This window comes from Theobroma cacao, chromosome 3, assembly GCF_053813885.1.
Source record: "Theobroma cacao isolate CCN51 chromosome 3, ASM5381388v1, whole genome shotgun sequence".
Taxonomy (NCBI): Eukaryota; Viridiplantae; Streptophyta; class Magnoliopsida; order Malvales; family Malvaceae; genus Theobroma; species Theobroma cacao.
Genome location: NC_142641.1, coordinates 33,336,926 through 33,359,222, shown reverse-complemented (window position 1 = coordinate 33,359,222; position 22,297 = coordinate 33,336,926). Strand labels below are relative to the sequence as shown.

At 31.4% G+C, this 22,297-nt stretch overlaps 1 long non-coding RNA gene across 1 annotated transcript; it reads right to left on the bottom strand.

The window, feature by feature from the left end:
* Positions 1-976: 976 nt before the first annotated feature.
* Positions 977-1,957, bottom strand: LOC148763739 (uncharacterized). Its single transcript, XR_016025533.1, has 2 exons — positions 1,882-1,957; positions 977-1,060 (listed from the first exon to the last, which is right to left on the bottom strand). It is a non-coding gene; the product is annotated as an uncharacterized LOC148763739 (long non-coding RNA).
* Between the last annotated feature and the right edge of the window lie 20,340 nt (positions 1,958-22,297).

Below are 22,297 nucleotides of genomic sequence, written 5' to 3'. Positions count from 1 at the left end.
CTCATATCAGAGAGTGTCTCTGAAACCTGATTAATCCAATCCTTAGCTGCGGTGGCGTCCAACTCACCCACAAAGGACACGCAACCCAGTTGTCTAGCCTCTTTCAGCTTTTTAGAAATAGAGACATCATGTGCCAATGGAACTGAAGGAGTAACTGGTGGCACTACAGGTGGGACTTGACTAGTCTGAGCTTGACCAGCCATTGCGGTAAAGAAGGCTGCCATTGCCTGGATTACCTCAGGAGACACGACAGGAATGCTAGTAGATGGCGGAGGAATCTCGACCGGTTCAGCAGCAAGTGTTGCTCGAAAAGGAGACACAGTCGATTCCTCTCCTCTAAGGTATGGCTGACCCTGCCTAAGACGACCTCTGCCCCTCCTAGCTGATCTAGTAGGGAGTGGGCGCTCACGTCGAGGAGGGATGGTAATCTAAAAAGGAAACGAGGCAAGTTTAAGTAATCTCAAACTCTACATACATGCAACTCTACCTAACCCAACTTAACTTAACCTAGTTTAACTCAACCCGGGGCCACACAGTGTCAGTGTGAATTTTTTTAAAATAACTATAAAAATCAAAAACTTTAAAACCATGCTTTGTTAACCAAAAGCTCTGATACCAATCGAATTGTCACGACCCGGAACTCCCATCGAGCCCGTGACAACCGCCGCGAAGCCTCGATAGACATTCTTCCCCCGAACGCCTCTCGAGACCTCGCAAGGCTTTTGTACCAGTTTTTCCATTCCTCTCTCTTTTTTTCCTTTTCTTTTTTTTTTGAATAATAAAATAAACTAAAAATATTAATTAAAATAATCTATTTTAATGTAAAACAATATATATATATGTTTATTTTTGAAACATCAAAAAATTAATTTTCTGCACATAAAAACAAAATAAATTTATACATACTATAATATAGAAAACTAGAGTATGCACTTTAAATTACAATGACACGTGAGCCCCCAAATAACTGAGAAGGTTTAAGTCTATAACCTTGCTTTCTAGGATGCAACTCCGAAATTTACTTCTCGATGTAATTGACAGTCTACTGCCTATTCTGAGCCTGAAAAATGTATAGGAAGAAGGGGTGAGATTATAAAATCCCAGTGAGTAGACAAACATCATCAAAATAATCTAAAGCCGAGTAATAGGAGACAATTAAAATAATTCATCCCAACCCATATAAATAATTGGATTTCATCTAATTACTCAACATGGCTTATGCACTTTTCAAAAACTTGGCTCTTGCCAAAAATCCATTCTCGGGGATACCTCGCGAAAGCATCTTACCGAGACCGCCAAGGCTGTTTATTGTCACACACACAAACACATTTCACCTCTGACAACACAGCCGTTCCTTGGCGTTGGCTGAGTCCCAACTTCACGTGGTGGCCAGCGTGAAGTGTACTCAAATCCTACCTCGGGAGTTATCCTACGCGCCTCTCCAATCGAGGTAAGCTCAATAATTGGGAACCGTGCCCCTCTAATTAGGCTGGCCCACGGAACCCCCGTCACTGCAGTGCCCACTTTATAATCCACCCACCAATAAAATCACAACAGTATGACATGGCTCACTTAACACATTCAAGGCAAATCAAAGTAGTTCACATATTCTTTAAATAAAAAAAAATAACCAGTCATACCCACATTTATCATAAGCCATTTAATGTAAAATCATGGAGAAACAACACAATCATAGTATAGGTCTCCAATTACTCTATTTTTGAAATCATTATTAAATTTTCAAAAATTTTATAAAATTATTTTATAAAATCCCATTTTCCCATAAAACACAATAATTTTCCAATTAAATCATTTTTCCATAAAATCACACAATTAAATAAATCTACTCTAGATAATTAAGACGATAGTAAGTTTACTCACTGTACTAGGAGTAGATATACTCCTATTCTCGATCCTCGGGTGTAGTCTTTTACCCGTATCAAATAGCTCACCACCTATCCACAATACATGACACAAAAATTCAATAATTTGTGTCAAATCAATATATATTATTTCAGGCTCTTATCCATGCGTATGCACTAGATAGGGTGTGAAATGTTTGGACAATCGCTTAATCATGTGTCCGACCTAACTCGCCTATACACGGTGTAAATTTCTAAAATCTCCAATTCAACTCCAATTCCATCCATTTCAATTTCAATTATCCAATTATATCCACAATACCTCAATGACTATGAATGTGGTCCAATTTATCAGTTCGGATCACAAGTTACGCTTTTGCCCCTAGTGGATAAAAATTTCAATTTTTTTGCACCAAAAATTCCCATTAAATTTTCAACCTCATAATTCATCATTTTTCCATCTAATTCTCTTAAAATAAAGTCAACCTCATCCTCACACACCATTGGCTAGATTCGGGCTAGAGAAATTCATGGAGAAAATGAATATTTTTCTTGTTGTTTTACTCATAAACATGCTAAACTAACACTAAACACTAACATAGTTCAAAATCAAATTAATCTAACAACTTTCTCTCTCTAAACCCATATGATCAGATTTGAATCCATCATCAAAACACATAATTTAACCATGGAAAATAAGGAGAAATGCATGGAAATGATAAATCTTAACCTAAGCTTGAAAAATCATACCTTTAAACACTTGATTCCTTGAAAAATCACACTTTTTCTTTGAATTTTCTCACTCTAGGGTTTGTTCTTATTTCTCTCTCTCTCCTGCTGGTTTTGGCTGACCCTCCCAATGAATAATTCTGGAATTTTCAAGCCTTTTAATAGGCTTAATAAAATATTATTATTTTATTTACTTTTTGAATATTTTATTATTTTATTTTTTTCTAGTCATCTTTTTGACTTTATTTTTCTACCACTCAATCCTCTTCACTTATCCATGTCTTCCATGAAATTTCTAGACTTTTCCAAAGTTTTGGTGGGGTAAATTTTTTTAAAAATTACACTTTTACCCCCGCAAAGTGAAAAATTATATTTTTGCCCCAATAACTGAAAAATTGCCCATAGACATATTTTTCATCCCTTATACTCATACCATTCTCCAATTTGTCAAATGTGATCTAAATTCTCTCAAAATCTCAAAATTTATCCGTGAGTGGAAAAATTACGATTTTGCCCCTAGATAGTGAAAATTCTGGTTTGACTCCAAATTGATCCTCAAACTCCGAATTACCATTTTGAGTCATCCCTGAACTGTGAAACTCTTAATTTCACCTTAAAATTCCTATTTGAACTAGTTCGAGGCTTAATCGACTCAATGGTACCATTAAGGGCAATATCGTCTTTTAACAATTTCTCGAACTTCCTAAATATACAAACATTCTATCGAGCATGTAAATGACGTAATAATTATTTTACAAAGCAAGGTTTGACAGGTAGGGTTCTTATTTGTTTTTTTCCCCCTTTCCTCCCCTGGTTTGGACAGCTGAAGAAGATGAGAATTCTGGAATTTTGACCTTTTTAATGGCTAAAATAATATAATATTATTTTATTTATTTTTTAATGTTTTATTAATTCCTTAAATTCTAGCCATCCAATTGTTTCAAAATTTTCACCATACACTTGTCCCACATATCCATAGCTTAGATAAAATTCTCAGACTTATCCAAAGTCTTGGTGGAGTAATTTTTGAAATTTACACTTTTACCCCCGTAAAAGTCAAAAATTACATTTTTGCCCCAAAAACTAAAAAATTGCCCATAGACATATTTTTCATCCCTTATACTCACACCATTCTCCAATTTGTCAAATTTGATCTAAATTCTCTCAAAACTCAAATTTTGTCCTCGACTGGCAAAATTACGATTTCGCCCCTACACTCTAAAAATCACCGAAATTAAACTTTTTCGTTGCCAAACCCTCAAATTATACTCCAATACTCAAATCATACTCCAATAAGTCAAATGGGGCCAAAAAATTCTTTTCTAAAAATTTTTATTGTGTGCTTGGGTGGCAAATGACCATTTTGCCCCTAGACAGTAAAAATTTTTGTTTGACTCCAAATTGATCCTCGAACTCCAAATCATCATATTAAACCATTCTGGGTCTTTAATATTCTTAATTTCATTTTAAATTCTCTATTTGATCTAGTTCGAGACTTAAATTAACTTAATTGTACCATCTGGTACATTATCGTCTTTTAACGATTTTTCTTTCGGGGCTTTCCAAGTATGCAAGCATATTGTCAATCATATGAATGACATGAAAAGTATTTTATAAGGTCGGGCTTGATAGAAAATAAGCTCATCAAATGTTTCTTGTACAAGGAATCACACTTGAGGAGGGACTTCCCCATGCATAAAAAAGTCATAGCCATTGTGATGGACAAAGATGATTCAAGCAACGAGAGTGGCAATCAGCATATAGAGGTACCTAATGAGTAGTCACATTTAGGGAACCTAGTGTTGCATAAAGGAAAAGAGACCTATTAAACTACCCATATAGCTTGAGAGAAGGGTCAAACAAAAGATAAACCTAGACAAAAAGAATGCTTCCATCAAACTAAGCAAAAAAAAAAAAAATAGAACAAGGAAAAACCCAAACGAAAATCAAAGATGAAAGAGGAAAATGTAAAGACAACTAAAAAGAGAACAACCTGCAGAAAATAGACACCAAAGCAAACCATCATAAAATCCAGAAAGAAACAAAAAGAACAAATTAAAAACACAAAAGAAAAGAATAGTGAAAGCCCGAAAAAAGAAAGAGACGAAGAGAACAAAGATACAAAAAGTAAACCAAGAGCCAAAAATGGGATGAAAGAAGTGTTGGGATGAACCCTGCAGCCAATTGAGATTGATCAAGACCTGGTTCTAATCATGTAATGATATCATTCATATTGAATGTTTAGAGGTTTTTCTTTATCAATAAGACATTCATTATAACGAGTTATAAATCTAATTAGATGAAGTCAATGAGATTAATATGCCTTGTAAGGGAATTGTAATAGGTTGCAGTTATGAGATCCCTATACATCAAAGCATAATCTCAAAATGTTCCTACTCAATGTATCGTTGAGACTGGACATCAATGATGCTTAGAGATTGTTACATTCTATGTTTCTTACTTTGTAAGTAAGTAATTGATCTCTAGTTTGAAGTATAGAGATAGTTAGAACTAGAATTTAGGTGTTTGCCTAGGAGAGAAAGTTCATTGAACATGACTCCCCATGAGAAGTGCATTTGGTAATACACTCCAGTGTCTATGCAACATTTTGCATGTGTCAGTCATATAAATACTTTTTAGACTTGAGATACCAAGTGGTCTTATATGTGGAGTGCTATGCTTTAATTTTCATCTTTATGGGTGCTTAACCAAGATGCCTAAACAAGATGCTTTTGGGTATAGTATGAAGCATGTGAAGGTAAATAAGTGGTCAAGATAGAAATCATCAACTCAAGTGTTTTAGAAGACATATCCTATCAGTTCTTAGTCTACATTAGCTTATTGAAGTTCTTGGTCAAGGCGACTTGGAGATTATGAAAAGGTTTTATAAGTCTTTGTTGTTCAATTTTCTTCCCATACAAGTATACGTATCACAAAGATAATATAGTAATAAGTAGAGTGTTGATCCCACAAATAATTGAATTAATTCTTATTGTTAAATATTAAAATTAACAAACCTTAATTTTATCTAAACAATTAAAATTAAAATTTAAACTAATAAACTAATAACTAAAACTAGTCTAAAATATATCAGCAGAATTATTTTATTAACTTCTAGTGATTACCAAACCTAAGATTATGATATCCCTCAATCCTTCATCTGATTATTGTCTTTCTCTCTTAACTCAGTTTAATGGAATAAGTTGCTAATCTAGAGTCCTAAATTATTTACAAGTCTCTGTCGAGCTTCTCATAAAAATAACTCTCCTAATTAATTTACTATATTTCTACACAAATTATATTGAAGAAAGATTAATTAAGTTCATGCTCTAATTTAGACTACATATGGCTTATAGGTGTATGTCTACCCTATATGCAAATCAAATCACCTAATCAACTAACTGCATTCGATCATACGCTATTCTATTCAAGGTCTACCTAAATCTCCTTTGTCAATGTTTAACTTAGATTTCCAATTCAATCTAAATGGTGGCCAGTCAATTAGAAGCATTAAGAATAAAATAAAATAAATAACTCAGATCCATCAAACATAAGCAAAAGAGAGATAAATAAATTAGACTACATATTGAGTTCAATCATAATCTTAGATAAACAATTTAGTTTCCCATCAAGTCACACATCATCATCAAATAATATTTAAACGTTAAGAACAAAACCAAGAAAATAAAAGAGTATAAAAAAGGATAGAAAAACTCAAGAATTGTATTCTTGATATCCAAATCTCCTTAAATCCTTCAAATTCTTCTTAGCTTCAATGACTTTGTGGCGTGACTCTCAACTGTCAATCTGGTGTTTCGTTCTCCCTCTAAAAGTCATCCGAAAAGTTGTTTTTATAGGGCTTTGAAGTTATGCCAAGTTGGGTGAAGAAAGAAGTCAATTCCAATCAGGATTTCCTCCTCAGACTACATGGGCCGTGGCCTACTTCCTCCAAAGCTATGGCCTGGACCATTTAAATAATAGAATCATAATTGTTCTATAACTACTATAGTGCGCTAAATTCGATAAGATTTTTGACCACCTTTCAAGTCGAACTGGGTGAAGTGGTAAACATAAAAGTTGTAGCTTTTTCTCTTACCTTTCCAATGGTCTAAGAATTATCTCATTTAAAACTCTGTAAAGAGAGTTATGATTGGAATACCGAAACATGTGCAGTGGAAGTCTGCACCTCATAATTGCTCTCTTTCTTCCACTAAAATTCTTCTTTCATCAAACACCTACAAAAGCACAAATAAATCAATAACAACCTATCTTAACCACATTAACACCAAATTAAGCATAAAATTAACTAAAATTATATTGACTCACCTAAATTAGCTAATTTAAAATAATTAAATAAAACTTACTAATATCTATGCATTACTTCAAGAACGAAGCTAAATTACTATCAAAATAAGCCCAAATAACTCTATATTATAAAGTTATCACACCCTCAAACTTAATACTTTGTTAGTCCTCAAGCAAAACATAGAAAGGAAACTAACTTACGAAAATCAAATTCAGTTAATGAAAACTAAAATAAACATAGTTACTACTACTACTACTACCAACTCAATGATTCCATACAATTTCCTCAAAAGTATGTCTATCAATCATTAACATAAGGAAAAATATAGGCATCATTTAAATTCATGTTTCAATTCTAATGCAAGTACAATTTTGAATGGATTTTCGTGCGTGTAAAATCTTTTACCAAGAATATCATGACATCCGGATAAGTTTATGCCAACACAAATTTCAAATTAGTACTAAAACTCCATTTGTTTCCTTTTCATCTCCTTCTTTACTAATGCAGACTAACACTAAGCTAGGGATCGATAGGACTTTAATAAGCTTATAATGTATGGCAAGGGTCAAGGTAGGATACAAGAAAATAATTTGGCTCAAATCACCCTAAGCACATAATTATTCTAGGACATATATATATATATAGCTCTATTCTCCTTCTCCTAGTATATCTTTTCATCCACATTTGAACTTTTCTTCCATTCAACACATTTTTTTCTCTTTTTTTTTACTTACAATTTCATAATTTCACACCCCTAAACTTATTTCCTTTGTATTGTATATAGTGGGGTGACTTTTAATATTTTGAACTTTTTTTTCCATCAACATCACCTTTCCACCTTTTACAACATTTAGCTCAATCCATATTTCCTAAAACAATATACATGCTTAAGAATGAGCGTTGCAAAATTGAAAAATTAATTTTAAGACTAGGCTCAATTATTATATAGTTAAACAAAAAAAAAGAGAAATTAGGTTCAAAAGGGGTATAATAGGGATAAAGATTTAACAAGGTAGGCTTTTTAAGCTCAAACGGTCTAAAGATGGCTTAAATCATCTCCTTAACTAAGTATTGCCTAGGATTTCATCTCGAGAGAAAATCAAGCAAATTCTAGAATTCATGACATAATTTATAGTTCACATCAATATAAACCTTCTTTAGATATTCATATTCAAAGTAAAAAATATAGTGCTCAAAATTGTGAAAATCACATCATAACAACAATACTTATCAAAGAATTTATTATGAATCCAAACAAAAACCTTATTCACCAAAAGCTAAGAATTTAAGACAACTAGTTATCATCATTAGATAGAGAAATCATAAAAAAAAATTAGAATAACTTTACTTTGGATTCTTAAAATTCAAACAAGAAATAAATTCATTTACCAACTAATCTTAAATTATTTATAAAAATAAATACGCATGCAAATAAAATTAAATCTAAAGCTTCCACAAAACAATCATCACCAGAAAAATAAATTCACCTTCCCAAACTTAAACTAAACATTGTTCTCAATGTTAGAAAAAATAAAGGAAAGTTAAATAATACTTCCCTAATGGTTGGATGAATCTGGTGAAGCTCTATTTCTCCTCCTCGTCTCCATCATCCTTTGCATCATTGTCCTCTGCCTTATTGTCACCCCTATGAGGATTAGGTGTTAGTGGACAAGTAGACATACCCATTCCCATAAAAGCACCATAAGCTCGAAACATGTGGTCCATATGTTGATTACATTGGGTCTGATCAAACGAACCACTAGAATTTCGTCTTGCTTGTTTAAGTGCCATTCTCAATTTTCTTATAGTCTCAATTTCCACTTACCAAAGAATTATAAAGCACAAATCTAAAGAATCTACCATATTAAAAAATAATTAAGCACAATAGCTCACGAATCATCAATACCCAACACAATTTCTCAACAAAATAAATAATGTGAAGCAAGTTAACAATATTTCTTAAAAATAATAAAATAAAAAGAAAAAAATAATAAAAATAAATATTGAAACTTACTTGAAATCTTAAGCAAAAGTGTTGAAAATCAATGTGGGTAATGGGTATGGAAGAATAAAGATGAAAAGGGAGTAATGGTGAGTGGAAGAGTAGAGGAGAGACGAAGAGTAGTGGGTAGGAGAGGAGATAAAAAAGTCCAAAATTTTGCATAAAAAAAATTGAGACAAAGCTAGAGTGAGAAGGGGGTTTTATATTGGAGGGTGAAGGCTTCCTTGTTGTGGTAGCCCAAATAAATGAGGGGGGTTTTGTTTGGGTGTGGGCTACCCAATGTTGGCAGCCCACATAAAGGAAGGGGGTTTTATATGGGAGGTGAGGGCTGCCAATTGTTAGCAGCCCATTAGGGGGTTTATGGGGTAGTGGGCTACCCATTGTTGGTAGCCCACATTAAAGGGGGTTGTGGCCTGTCCCTCAGTGAGAGCCACGACCCATGTAACAAAAAGGTCGCAATGCCGCAAAGCCATACTATTATAGTGCCACGACTTGTTCTCCACTGGAAGGCCGCGACCTTGATGGTTTTTTTTTTCAAACAAGGCCACGACCTAGAGCCTAAAGAGCTGCGACCGATGACAATTGGAGTTCGAGAGGCCGCAGCTCTCACTAGGGGGGCTACGGCCTACCATTTTTTTTAAAAATTTTTTTACATTTTTTTAGAGGGCTTTAAATGTACCTATAAAATAAAAATAATTAATTAATAATTTAATAATTAAATAAAAAATAAAGAAAATAAAAGAGAGTAAGTTAGAGTGCTTGAGTTACCTCCTAAGAAACGTTTTTTTATAGTCACTAACTTGACTACGGTACCCCTTTCTACACTACTTTATATAGCTCGAAACTTTCTTTATTGACCTTAACTACTTCAGTAAGCCTACTATAAATCTCAATAACATCATAAGGATGAATCTTTACCACTTTGAAGGTGTTCCCCCAATATGGCTTAAGATTCTATGGCAAAAGATGGAGTTATGAATTAGAAAATACTACTCATTGTCCAACCACAAAATTAAGATGGTTGGAAAGTGATGGTGATTTTATCTCAAGAGTTGGTGCCTGCTTCGTTGAAGGTGGTGGACTAGGTTTACCTTTTCCTTCATTAACTAAATCCACTTTATAGTAACTATCTGTATAGGGATACTGAGTTGCATTGAACAAATTAGATACCACTTTCTCCTCTCAAACTCTGAAAGTTATTTTGTTATTCTTCACATCAATAATTGCTCTAGCTGTAGCTAAGAATGGTCTTCACAAAATAAGAGGAATTTCAACATCATCTTCAATCTTGAGCACAACGAAGTCCACTAACATGTATAAATACCCAACTTTAAGCAAAACATCTGTTATAATCCCAACTAGATGCTTGATTGTTTTGTCTATTAATTGCAAGGTAACTGCAGTAGGTTGTATCTCTTTAAATCCAAGTTTTCTGACAATAGACAAAGGCATTATTGAAATACTAGCACCCAAATCACACAAAACTTTAAAAAATTTAAAACTACCAATAGTGTAAGGAATATAAATACTCCCTAAATCTTTAAGCTTTAATGGAAGTTTATTCTGGATTATAGCACTGCACTCTTTAGTAAGTGCAACTATCTCAAACTCTTTCAATTTTCTCTTTTTGATCAAGATGTCTTTCAAGAATTTGAGATAACTTGGCATTTGTTCTAAAGCTTTAGCAAAAGGAATATTAATGTGCAGCTTTTTAAATGGCTCAAAAAATCTCTAGAATTGTTTGTCAAGTTTTTGCTTTTGAAAACGTTGAGGAAAAGGTGGTGGAGGTGTAGAAGTAGATTTTAATTGTGATTTTTCTTTTGAATTTTCAACAGATTTTTCAACCATAATTTTTTTCAACATCTTTTTCAATTTCTTTCTTATCAGATTGAATTGAAATCTCAGAATTTGAAGCTTTATTACTTAGCCCTTTTTCATTGCGAAGAGTGATGGCCATGACGGAATGAATTACACCGATATATTGTACATTGAAAGGTTATCAAAGAACCTTTTGAATCTCTTAACAATTTGGTGGTCATGATGCATAGCTAGATGCCAATCTTAGTTTATGGAATTGATTATGAATTAATTGATTGAAATTTATATTAATCAATTAAGTCGGTAATCAATTCCATTGCCAAACATATCAAGAACCTAATAGGTCACACACAAGGATGGCATTTGAATTAAATTGGGAGAGTGATGATTTAAATTAGACTTAAATCAAATGCTAGGTAATTAACTTATATAATCTTAATTAAAAAGAGTTTAATTAAGTTTTGGGCATAATATATAAATAGTTATAATTATAATGTCGAAATTACAATAATATAAAATAAATTATTTTAATTTAATTTCCATTAGGCTTAATTAAAATACTTTAATTAAGTCATGGGCCTATATTGTCATGTGTTATAATTTGGAGAGTCTTATTACAAAACTAAAGTTAAGTTAACCTAGCTATAAAAATTACATTTAACTATTTTTCTACATAAGAAGAAAAAGAGTTGTCAGAAAAAAAAAAAAAAAAAAAAGAGTTTTCTCCTTGTGTGCCTTCACCTACTTTGTGAAGAAGAAAAATTGTTTTTGAATCAATTTTTTAAGTGTGTAATTTGACCATCCTTGTGAGAAGTGGAAAGGGACAAACATTTTCCCCTTTTTCTAGCACAAAAGCATAGTTAAAATCTCCCTCTTTTGCTGAAAAAGTTCAAGTGAAATCGTGTGTTTTAATGTTGAAGGCCAAAAGCATGATGGGTTAGGGTTCTTGCTTCTTATGGTGTTCGCAAGTTGCATTGATGAGATTGCTATTTCGATCAGGAGAACGCTGGCAAGATTAGCTTTTGATTTTATGATTTTATATGTCATTATATGTGTTAAAATATCATCATGGTGATCCATGGGTAAAGCTATGTTTTGTTTTTTTCAAAAGTTTTAATCTTTTTGCGTTGTGTAATTTCAAGCATTGCATTCATAGCCAAACCCAGCAGTGGTATCAAAGCCATCCATGGCTTGATTAGAACACATTAAGATGCCTAACAATTGTTGATACCTTGTTTGAAAGGGTTATGAGGTTTACAGGTTTTGCAAGAAATGAAGAAGTTTTAAACTTTACAATATGTTCTAGTTATTTTGATTTTTGGGTAGATTTTGTTGTTTATTTTTAAATCTCACTTCTCCCCATACTAATCTCATTTTAATATCAAAATTTCGAAGATTAGTTAGTGCATAAGATGCACAAATTAATTCTGCAATTAAAATGGTAATCCGATGACATTATGGTGCGTTATTTATGGGAGAATATGATTTTGCCCAACTTTTATAAATGTCTAGGTTTTAGCTTATAAATAAGGTTTAAATGCCTTATAAAATATTGAAATTTTAAGGAATCAATTCACATTGAAAATATTACAAAATAGGTGATTATGTGTGGCTGATGGTGGAGGTAAAGCTATCAAAACATGACTGAAATAGCTGTTGTTTACAATAGTGACAGTTACAGTTTTGTTCAGCTTAGTAATCAAGAAAGGCCTAACTTTGTGCAATTATTTGCATCAATTGGCTGAAAATTTTTTTATGGAAAGGTTCCATATAGTATCCAAATTGTTGCCAAGAATTTTAAGGATTTAAATCCCTGGAATTAAGCCTTCATAAAACTGAATTGATGGAGTCAAAACTGTTGCTACTTTTGTAGCAGAAAGCCACAGTTTTTGAATTTTGTTTATAGCCAAAAACACCTCCTAAAATCTTGAAAATTTGTTCTAACTTAGCTCCATGAGTTATCTATCAAGATAAATTTTATTAGGAATTAAATTCCTAAGTTAAAGTCACAAAGAATTTCAAAAGGACTTAAAAACTGATTCTTCCATCTACAGACAATGGTCACGGGTTTTGAATTTTTTGAATGGCTAAATCACCTCCTAAAATTCTGAAAAAATATTTTGGAATAGCTCCATGAGTTATCTATCAAGATAATTTTTACTACAATTAAATTCTAAACGATAAATCACCATAATGCCACATAATTAGGACATGTTTACTACTCTCTAGAACGTGACACTACATTGATTAAGACATAGGATTTGTCCAAATTTTACACCAATAAATGATCAATTAAATTAGTTAATTGACTAAGGATAAGTTATGGAATTAGTTCCATAATTATGTTGATTTTTGAAATATTTAATTTAAGGAATTTGATTTCTAAAATTAAGGATGTCAAAGATGATGCATTAACATCCATAAATAAAGAAATGTGATTTCTAAAATTATGGAAGTTAAGATATCTTCATTAGCTAATTAAATATTTTTGGAATATGTTCCACAAATATTGATAATTGATTTAATAAATTGTGAAATGTGATTCCTTAATTTAAAAATTGTCAAAATTTAAATAATTTAAGACAATATTAATCTAGAAATTAAATTCCTAGTAGTAGTAGGAGTTTAAATATTTATGGACAAATTTGGTTTTGAATTGACTTCTTACAAAAAGATGGTTCTAATTTGACAGTAAATTTAAAGATGAAACTGTCTAAGATATTTCTTAATAAGATTAGGTAATAATAGACATTCAATCTTTAATTAAATGGATTTATAATTAGTTGCCTAAAATGTTTAGGAACATAAATTAAAATTGTTTTAATTTGTAATTTGTAATAAAATTTTAATTCTATTCCTAATGAAAGTAAAAGTTAAAAAACTACTAATTTTGATTAGTAAAATTCTCTAATATTAGAATTTAAAAAATTAAAAAAAAAATTTACTCTCAAATACCTCATATAATTAGCAATTTGAATAAGACAAGTTTTAAATTGTTGTATATTCATGTTGATGAATGTATGTAGATATTTATTGACTTAGACCCAATATGATTTTGTTATAATTAAACTCTATATTTATCTCAAGTAGTTTACATGTGATAGATTTATTTTGTACAATTTAATAAACGCTATGCAACACAAAATAGTAAGCATGTGATAAATTTATTTAATGCGATTTAATAAATACTATGCTTACAAAATGAGACCTTAATAAATTTGTAAAACAAAATCTCTCATGAAAATATTGAGTCACATGCTATGCATGAGTTAGTCGCCTTCCACCATATAACAAAATAACATGGTTGCTCTTTTAATTGGAGGTTTGTTGAGCACACTCAATGCCACATTTTTACGCAAGTATGTTTGAACTATTGATGGGTCTTACTCAACTAGTTTCATAAAATTCAGATGCTTGGAAACTTAATTATTATGGAAACTAGAGACAATGCTAGGAGAACCATATATAGTGTATTTAGGCAATGTGTTGTTATCTAGCTGATCTAGGAGTGACACAAGAGATGTGATTGATAAACTAAGTTATCCACCCAATTAGGCATATCATGACTTGTTAAGCACACTCAAAGTCATGGTAAGTTGAACGAGGTCCTAGCCCACTAGAAAGTTCCTAAAAGAGACTTTCCGAAATGGCTTTGAGGGTTGTTATTTTTCACATGAAATAGTGAAAGATTTATTTAAAATTTTAAAGTCTTGTTTTAAATAATTTATGCATGATTATACTTATTGCTTTTATCTTATCTATTTAGACATAATCTACATACATGGCTAACAACTTGTCACTTCGGAGCATCTTAGATGCAAACAAATTCACTAGGCCAAACTTCCTGGATTGGTTTCAGAACCTCAAGATCATTTTGAAATAGGAAAAGAAATCATACATCCTTGACACACCTATTCCATCAATCCCAACTAATGATGCTAGTGTTGAGGGTAAGGATGCATATCAATGTTGTAAAGATGATGATGATCAGGCAACATGCATGATGCTAGCCAGTATGACCCCTGAGCTCCAAAATAGTATGAACACATGGATGTCCAATCCATGATTTTTCACCTTAGAGAATTATTCAATAAAATGGGCGCATTGAGAGATATGAGATTTGTAAAGAATTGTTCTAGTGAAAAATGGCAAAAGGAAGTTCTGTTAGACCCCACATACTGAAAATGATTAGATTCATTGAGAAGATTGGACAATTAGGACTGACAATAGATCATGAGCTAAGTATTGACTTAGTTCTATAGTCCCTTTCCAACAACTTTAGTCAGTTCATATTGAACTTCCATATGAATTGTTTAGAAGCTACCCTTCCCGAATTTCTAAACATGTTGGACATAGCAAAAAAGACCAACAAAAGGGAAAAAGGAGCTTTCCTTCTTGTTTCTTCTTCAAAGGTTCAAATGAAGCAAAAAAAGAAGAAAAAAAGGGAAGAAAGTAACATCCCAAAATCAGAAGGCGATGAAACCTAAGGGAGGTGTCAAAAAAGACAAAAAGAATGGCATTTGTCATCACTGTGGCAAACCTAGGCATTGGAAGAGGAAATGCAAAGAGTACCTAGATACTGTAAGCAACAAGAAAAAGCTTATTGAAGTTTAATTCAGGTACCACTTGTTAATATATACTATTTTATATTATAAAGGTATATGATACCTTATGTTGGTTCTCATATGTATGACATATTACAGAGACCAAGGATAAAGATAAGTAGGATCTTAGCTAAGGAGGTGACAACATCGATGCACTACTTGAAGCATTGGTTGCTACATATGGATGGTTGTGCTCCTATTTAAACTTATGATATGATTTGTTGGATAATTTGGTTAAATGTTTTGACATTTATTGCCATATGGATGACTTGTGAAACATTTATATCTAGCATTTGGATGTTAAAGTTTTAATGTTTCATGTTTAGATAATTATTTGGAATAATTATCTTTCTTTATTATTATCCACATTTCATATTTCTTCTTGCAATGGTATTTAATCAATTATAAATTATGATTTATGTCAAATTAGTTTGATTAAAATAAAATTAATCAATTAATCAGGTGACCTTACTTAAGATAAGATCTTAGTAAAAGATCGTTTAAGTATGTAATTAATTGATCAAAGGAATGAATGTCGATTCATGTAAAGAAGGAACTTTCTTATACTAGAACATAAAGATGTTTATTCAAAAGAAAAAAGCAAAATCATATTGTAATATGATTTGGTCCATACCTCTTCAATATATTAAGCCCATAATGGTATTCGAAAACGAATACGGTTCCAAGCATGCATTGGCATGTATGTATGTAACTTCGTGGAATATTCAAAAGAGTTTAAATATTACTCTCACAAAAAATGTCACGACCCGGAACTCTCATCGAGCTTGTGACAACCGTCGCGAAGCTTCGACAGACATTCTTTCCCCGAATGCCTTTCGAGACCTCGCAAGGCTTTTGTACCAATTTTTCCATTCTTCTCTCTTTTTTCTTTTTTTTTAATAATAAAATAAAATAAAAATATTAATTAAAATAATGTATTTTAATGTAAAATAATATATAAATATATATATATATATTTGAAACATCAAAAATTAATTTTCTGCACATAAAAACAAAATAAATTTATACATACTATAATATAGAAAACTGGAGTATGCAATTTAAATTATAATGACACGTGGGCCCCCAAATAACTGAGAAGGTTTAAGTCTATAACCTTGCTTTCTAGGATGTAACTCCAAAATTTACTTCTCGATGCAATTGACAGTCTACTGCCTATTCTGAGCCTGAAAAATATATAGGAAGAAGGGGTGAGATTAAAAAATCTCAATGAGTAGACAGACATCATCAAAATAATCTAAAGCCGAGTAATAGGAGACAATTAAAATAATTCATCCCAACCCATATAAATAATTGGATTTCATCCAATTACTCAACATGGCTTATGTACTTTTCAAAAACTTGGCCCTTGCTAAAAATCCATTCTCAGGGATACCCCGCGAAGGCATCTTACTGAGACCGCCAAGACTGTTTATTGTCACACACACAAACACATTTCACCTCTGACAACACAGTCGTTCCTCAGCGCTGGCTGAGTCCCAATTTCACGTGGTGGTCAGCGTGAACTGTACTCAAATCCTACCTCGAGAGTTATCCTACTCGCCTCTCTAATCGAGGTAAGCTCAATAATTGGGAACCATGCCCCTCTAATTAGGTTGGCCCATGAACCCCCGTCACCGCAGTGCCCACTTTATAATCCACCAACCAATAAAATCAGAATAGTATGACATGGCTCACTTAACACATTCAAGGCAAATCAAAGCAGTTCACATATTTTTTAAATCATAAAAATAACCAGTCATACCCACATTTATCATAAGCCATTTAATGTAAAATCATGGATAAACAACACAATCATAGTATAGGTCTCTAATTACTCTATTTTTGAAATCATTATTAAATTTTAAAAAAATTTATAAAATTATTTTATAAAATCTCATTTTCCCATAAAACACAATAATTTTCCAATTAAACCATTTTTTCATAAAATCACACAATTAAATAAATCTACTCTAGATAATTAAGATGATAGTAAGTTTACTCACTGTACTAGAAGTATATATACTCCTATTCTCGATCTTCGGGTGTAGTCTTTTACCTGTATCAGATAGCTCACCACCTATTCACAATACATGACACAAAAAATTCAATAATTTGTGTCAAATCAATATATATTATTTCAAGCTCTTATCCAAGCGTATGCACTAGATGGGGTGTGAAATGTTTGGACAATCGCTTAATCACAGTGTCCGACCTAACTCGCCTATACACGATGTAAATTTCTAAAATCTCCAATTCATCTCCAATTCCATCCATTTCAATTTCAATTATCCAATTATATCCATAATACCTCAATGATTGTGAATGTGGTCCAATTTATCAGTTCGGACCATAAATTACGCTTTTACCCCTAGTGGGTAAAAATTTTAATTTTTTTGCACCAAAAATTCCCATTTAATTTTCAACCTCATAATTCATCATTTTTCCATCTAATTCTCTTAAAATAAAGTCAACCTCAATCTCACACACCATTGGCTAGATTTGGCCTAGAGAAATTCATGGAGAAAATGAATATTTTTCTTCTTGTTTTACTCATAAACATGCTAAACTAACACTAAACACTAACATAGTTCAAAATCAAATTAATCTAACAACTTTCTCTCTCTAAACCCATATGATCAGATTTGAATCCATCATCAAAACACATAATTTAACCATGAAAAATAAGGAGAAATGCATGAAAATGATAAATCTTAAGCTAAGCTTGAAAAATCATACATTTAAACACTTGATTCCTTGAAAAATCACACTTTTTCTTTGAATTTTCTCACTCTATGGTTTGTTCTTATTTCTCTCTCTCTCCTGCTGGTTTTGGCTGACCCTCCCAATGAAGAATTCTGAAATTTTCAAGCCTTTTAATAGGCTTAATAAAATATAATTATTTTATTTATCTTTTTAATTTTTTATTATTTTTTTTTCTAGCCATCTTTTTGACTTTCTTTTTCTACCACTCAATCGTCTTCACTTATCCATGTTTTCCATGAAATTTCTAGACTTTTTCAAAGTTTTGGTGGAGCAAATTTTTAAAAATTACACTTTTACCCCCGTAAAGTGAAAAATTACATTTTTGCCCCAAAAATTGAAAAATTGCCCATAGACATATTTTTCATCCTTTATACTCATACCATTCTCCAATTTGTCAAATGTGATCTAAATTCTCTCAAAATCTCAAATTTTATCCGCGAGTGGAAAAATTACGATTTTGCCCCTAGATAGTGAAAATTCTGGTTTGACTCCGAATTGATCTTCGAACTCCGAATTACCATTTTGAGTCATCCTTGAACTGTGAAACTCTTAATTTCACCTTAAAATTCCAATTTGAAATAGTTCGAGGCTTAATCGACTCAATGGTACCATTGGGGCAATATCGTCTTTTAACGATTTCTTGAACTTCCTAAATATACAAACATTCTATCGAGCATGTGAATGACATTATAATTATTTTACAAAGCAGGGTTTGACAAAAAGTCTTGGATTTAATGGGAGCATGATGACATTAAGAAAATAGTTTGTTAATATTACTATATTACATTGGAATTCAGTACTAGAGATTTTGCATTAAGTTGCATAATCAATATAATTGTAAGAGAACTCTATGGATTTAGTAAGATATATTGAGATGTATTATTCATATTAAATGAATCTACTTAATATGATTTAATGGAATTTCATACTTTATTCTAATTAATGAGATCTAAAGAGTTAAATGTAATAGAATATGTTAGTATACTTGTCTCATACACATAAGGAGGTTAGTAGGAGTGAATATAGTTCTTTATTGATACAATTACATAAAATATAATATGTGTATACAGAAAAGGCCAAGTTTTAATAAGTTGTGGATGGCACAATACAAAGTGACAAGATGCATGTGATGCATGAAGCATAGTCAAGTTGGAATAGTTCCAAAGTTAGAAAAGAATTATGAACATGTATATAAATAAGGTCATATACATCCTATGAAAGGTCGAGTAACAGGATATTTAGATCATTAGCTCACGAAACAAATAAAGGGTTCTAGCAGTTGTTAATATAACAATGGAGCCACACTAAGAACCCGGGTTTCATTGGGTCTAAATATAGTATTATGATGAGATATTGTGACATCACAAAAACAAGAGTAATTAACCAAATTAAATGGCAAAAGCAAATCTATAAAGAGACATGGTTGCTAAATGGATTGGATCCACATTGTAATGAGATAGCAATTGGCTTTGTGCTTATGGGAGAATGTTGGGATAAGCCTTGCAGGCAATTGAGATTAGTTAGGATTAGGTTTTTTTTTTTTTTTAATTGAGGGAAAAGGGATTTGAACCTTACTCTTTAGGCAAAGTGATCATGCAACAACTAGTGAGCCAAATGCTTGGGTGCCAAGACTAGGTTCCAATCATGCAGCATACCATTCATATTGAATGATTAAAGGTTTTTCTTCATCAATAAAACATTAATTATAATGAGTTATAAGTTTAATTAGATAAAGTCCATGAGATTAATATGCCTTGTAAGGGAACTATAATGGATTGTAGTTATGAGATATTTATGCATCAAAGTATAATATCAAAATGTTCATAATCAATGTATCATTGAAACTAAACATCAATGTTGGTTAGAGACTATTACATTCTTTATTACTTACTTTGGAAGTAAGCAATTGATCTCATAAATTGAAGCATGAAGATACTTGAAATTAGAATGTAGGTGTTTGCCTAGGGGAGTAAGTTCACTGAACATGACCTGCCATGAGAAGTGCATTTGGTAATACACTCTAATGTTTATACAACACTTCTCATGTGTCAATCATGTAAATACTCCATAAACTTGAAACACTAGATTGTCTGATATGTAAGTGCTATATTTTAATTTCATCCCTACGGGTGCCTAACCAAAGATGCCTAAACAAGATACTTTTGGGTATAGTATAAAGCATGTGAAGGCAAATGAGTGGTGAAGATAGGAATCATCACCTCAAGTGTTTCATAAGACATGTCCTATCAATTCTTGGTTAACACTAGCTTCTTGGAGTCATTGGCCAATAAGGCTTAGAGATTATGAAAAAGTTTCATAAGTCTCTATAAAATTAATGTTACAATTGCATGAATGAATATGGAGATCAATAAGAGTAAATATTGTACCAAGCTATTATCATTTTCAAAATAAATGATGAGAGAATGAATTACAATCATAGATTGTACACTGAAAGGTTGTCAAAGAATCTTTTGACTCTCTTAATAATTGGGCGGCCATGATGCATTACTAGATGTCAATCTTGGTTTATGAAATTTATTATAAATTAATTGATCAAAATTTATATTAATCAATAGTCATTAATTAATTCTATTGTCAACATGTTTAGAATCTAATAAATCACACACAATTATTGCATTTGAATTAAATTAGGAGAGTGATGATTTAAGTTAGACTTAAATCACATGCTAGGTAATTAACTTCTATAAATTTAATTAAAAAGAATTTAATTAAGTTTTAGGCACAATATATAAATAGTTATAATTATAATGTTGAAATTGTAATAACATAATGGAAATTATTTCAATTTAATTTTCATTAAGCTTAATTAAAATAGTTTAATTAAGTTATGTGCCTATATTGTAATGCGTTATAATTTGGAGTGTTTTATTGCAAAATTAAAGTTAATTTTAATCTAGCTATATAAATCACACGTAATTATTTTTCCACATATGAAGAAAAAGAGTTGTCAAAAAATAAAAAAAAAAAGGTTTTGTCCTTGTGTGCTGTCACTTACTTTTTTGAAGAAGAAAAGTTGTTTTTGAAGCAATTTTTCAAGTCTGTGATTTAGCCATCCTTGTGAAAAGTGAAAAGGGATAAACATTATCCCCTTTTGTTAGTACAAAAGCATAGTTAAAATCTCCCTCATTTACTGAAAAGTTTAAGTGAAATTGTGTGTATTACCATTGGAGACTAAGAGCTTGATTGGTTAGGGTTTTTGCTTCTTGTGGTATTCGTGGGTTGCATTGAGGAGATTGATATTCTGATTAGAAGAACGTTGGCAAGGTTAGCTTATGATTTTATGATTTCATATGCCATTCTATATGTTAAAATATCACCATGCTGATCCATGAGTGGAGGTGTGTTATGTTTTTTTTTTAAGTTTTAAATTTCTTTCCATTGCATAATTTCGAGTATGTCAATCATAGCTAAACCCAATAGGAAAAAGAAAATTCTGGAAGCATGTTTCGATGAAAAGATGAAAATACCAAGAATATTTGTAAAAATCCCAAAACGACCTCAACAAAAAGAACATAATAAACATAAAAAGATATAAATAGCCTCAACAATTTCCAAATTATCCAAAATCCTAATAAAAATCCCTACCGCAATAACAGTTCTAAAAGATCGAAAGACCCTCAATTTATTAAAGAAAACCCAAGATATCCTTAACATAAAGTACACAGTAGAAGTGAGCAGACCAAAATGGCCTAAACCATTTACTAAAATATGAAATATGTACATCCTTAAAATTCCATACCATCCGAGAGACATATAATCATCTAATATTCACCACAAACCTGAAAATGTCCTTCTCACTAATAATAACCAAAAACAAGAATCCATGCTAAGTCCTTGTATAATTACCAAATACCACCTATGTTTTGGACACATGTCAAACAATTACTACGTTTAGAGACAAATTTTATATATAGTTATAGATTATAGATAATATTTACATAAGAAGCTTTTATTATTCTTTTAAGTATTTTTTTTATAGCTAACCTAAAAGATATTACATGTTTCTTCTCACATGTGTTTTTTTCCTTTTGTTTGGTATATAATCTTTGTTTTGGTAGAAAAATCATTATTGTTTTGATAAATCATTCGAAAGTTTTGCATCTAACTTAAAAGGTTACTATTAGTTTATCAAATACAAATTTATTTTTCAATTTAGCTTATTGATTAGATTAAATATAACTTATTTAAG